Here is a 3,530-nt window from a genome sequence, read left to right as displayed (position 1 = left end):
AGGATCCCGTTCAACGCGTGAGATCAGTTTCGGCCTGCGATGAGGAAATGGCATCGTTTAAAATGGGTGTTCCCTAAATGTGAACAACGTTGCATGATAATGACAAACAATGATTCTGCAGCTCTGCTCTGAATCTGCAATCAGTTCCTTTGATGAGGACTTCTAATGCTAAATATATGCTCACCAGTGACGTGCGGTCAGGGGAGGCAGGGGAGGCAGCGCCTCACCTGTCATCGTGAGAATTTAAAAAATAAATAGTATTTACTGTACAATTTGTCTGACATTTAGAAGAAGAAGAAATACGCGAGTTCTAAACTAGGAAGTATTTTTACAGCAACAATGGGAGATGCAGATGCTACATCAAAGCTCAAGCATTTCTCAAAACTGGACTTTCAGTCAAAAGAAGAAATCATAAATAATGGATTTTCTTCCAGAATGATCAGTGTAGGCTTCATTTACAAGTCAAGGTAAGACCATATATATATATGTATATATATATATATGTTGTGGACTGTACAAATATTATATATATATATATATATAATATTTGTACAGTCCACAACAAATAATCAAAGTATATCAAAAATCAAAGATGCAGCATTATATTTTAGAGCAAAAATAGGATTCTGACACAGACACACGACAACAAAGTGTTGGAACCGTCCTCAACGTGATGCAGAATATTCTGAACTCTGCACTCCAGGAAATCCATTATAGCCCCACCGGGTAGGGGCCGAGGAGATGGAGAGATGATGGCGCTGAAACATCATCCACTGCCTTGACCTGCAAAGGTGGAGGAGGACAATTACATTTGTCCGAACTGTTTCCATAGCAACGTTTCTCTCATTCTTCTCTTTTTTTCACCCTTTAATAAAGACCAGAACCTGCTTCTCCCCTGATGACGAATGGACTGAGACAGACAGAGGGTGAAAAGCTGATTCTGTTCAACTCAAACGGAGGTGTGTGTGTGTGTCTGTGTGTATATGTGCGTGTGTGTGTGTGCGTGTGTGTGTAGGTGTGTGTGATAGGCAGCAGTTATTTGACTCACACCAGTATATTGGGGTGTTTCCATTATGATGCTGGTAAAGGAAGAGGTCAAAGCAAGATGAAAGCAGAGGGTGAAAACTGCAGAGCACATATTTCACACGCGCTCACACACGCGCACACACACACACACACGCACACACACACTGAGTCATTTCCACTCTATTTGTCATCAGGACACGGCAACAACGAGGCTGCACTTCTGATTCTCTTCTCCTGGGCCGCATGTCGTCTGAGATTCTGCTGCTGCTCTGACGTTGAGTCACTGGGATGAAGATCTGAATTTATTTGGGATCAATGCTTTGGTTATTGTTGGGTAGTTTTGCAATATGATGCAAAGAAAAAAAATAATAATCTAATTTTCACCTTTAAACCATAAACTTTTTCTTGTAATTTCAGGGAATATTTTCTTTGTCGTCCTGAGACAGCTTACAAGAGGTGTGTGTTGTATGGAAGATTACATCACGCCGTCCGTATGATGATCCGCTGCACTGAGGCGGTCCACCTGAAGCTGAAGTGTGTCGGGTCGGTGATCTGTCCAGGATCGATCGCATCGCCACCTCTCAACCAACGTGACTCTGGGACAGGGTCAAGCTCGCCTGTGAATCGCCACGGGTGATGCATCCCGAGGGTCATCAGAGACCATCACCCAAGCAGCCCAGCTGGGCCGGTCCGACCACCCAGTCTCAGACCCTGGATCAGCCCTCTTTATCCACAAGGAGCTCAGAGTTCTTTCTGCAGCGTTGTCGATGAGGATGTTGCCCTTCCTCCCTGCTTCCCCTTAACCTAAATGCTTAGCACAGTGATCCCCCCCCCCCCCCCCCCCCCCCCCGCGAATCCTCCACCAGCTGCGAGCTCCCGGTACTTTGTGTGGTTCCTCTTGGCCTCTTCCAGACATGATCTCCCGTTCAGCATGATCAGTTGGACAAGCTGGGAACTGTGGCACAAAAAACTAATGTCAATGGGACCTGGGCTTCCCTCCAGCTTTGAGGAAGGCATTCTCTTTGATTGATGGCGGACCCCGAGAACACGGTCATGTCTCTCTGGCAGAATAGCGAGGGCAATGGGGTGCCATTATTGCCCCGGATGTGTAGCGTGGACATCCTTTACATCCGGGATGAATACCATGAAACTGCATGCGTGGATGAATGATGGACCACATTATTGAATCCAGAAAAACATCCCTATCTGTTATTTATAAACGTCTTACATCTGCAAACGTCTCTGCCACCAATACGGCCACCCAAGGGTGGAACTGTTTGACTCCTGCCCTCAAAACATGCACCTCTTTGGCCTCCTTCAAAACGGCCCTAAAAATACACCTTTCAGGGGGGCAGAAACGGAGATAGTCATCACGACTCTCTCCGGATCAATCCCCCCCACTCCCTTCTTTGTCCACCTACGTTGCACATATTAAGTGTCTTTTTAATTTATTATTATTATAATTTATTGTAATTTATTGTCATTCATTGCCATTTTGCATCAGTGGTGTAATTTATTTTAAATGTATTGTTAGTTTGCATCTGTGGTGTAAAATTATTTCTATTTTTCTATTGTTATTTTGCATCTGTGGTGTAAATGTATTTATATTTTTCTATTGTTATTTTGAATAAATTGAGTAATTTAATATTCGTTTTATTTGTATTGTTAAATGTCGATGATTTATGTACTAAGGACTTTCAACGGAAACAAGACCGCAATGGCTTTTTTGAAATGCTCCTCTTAGACAGGATGTTTGACTGTATTTGTACTGTAATACATGCTACTGTGTGACTGTACTTGTACTCTAACATTCTATCTCATAAATATATTCATCATCATCTCCTCATCTAAAGATTGTGTGCCCACATCAGGCCAGCCATAATATCCACACATTTATTCTTTCATATCTTCATCGTTTTCACTCCCACTCTTTCCTTAATTGACCTCAGTTGTGTCTTTTTATTCAACCAGTCACGCCTTCTATATTGTCCATTCTCTAAAACCCTGATTACATCATCAGGGTTAGTTCCTCAAACTTATGCAGATTAATGGGGGGGGGGGGGGGGGGGGGGCAGCTCGGATGTGTTACTAATCACAGGATATACATCATGCATCAAGCTGAGCCCAAGTGGGTCAGAATCAATCACGGGAACCGGTCAATGCAAGCCGGTGGAGCGTGGCTGCTGTCCCCCAGCCGGCCAGCAGGGGGCAGTGTCAGCCTGATCCAGCCCAGCGGATCAGCGCGCAGGCAGCAGAGGGTGAACGCAGACCAGCGGACCCGTGCGTGGAGCCACTCCCTGCACATCGAACCCACAGTGGAAGCTGCGTGTTCATTATTCCTCTCAGAGAGGAGGAATGCATGCGAGTCTGAGTGGAGTCAGCCGTGGGAGGGACGGTGGGTGATGGTTGCATCTGAACGGTGATGATGGAGTATAGGTGTGTGTGGGTGTGTGTGTGTGCGGGTGTGGGTAGGTGTGTGTGTCTGTGTGTGTGTGGGTGTGGGT

This window comes from Brachionichthys hirsutus, chromosome 13 (genome assembly GCF_040956055.1).
Source record: "Brachionichthys hirsutus isolate HB-005 chromosome 13, CSIRO-AGI_Bhir_v1, whole genome shotgun sequence".
NCBI lineage: Eukaryota > Metazoa > Chordata > Actinopteri > Lophiiformes > Brachionichthyidae > Brachionichthys > Brachionichthys hirsutus.
Note: the sequence above shows the minus strand (reverse complement) of the source record.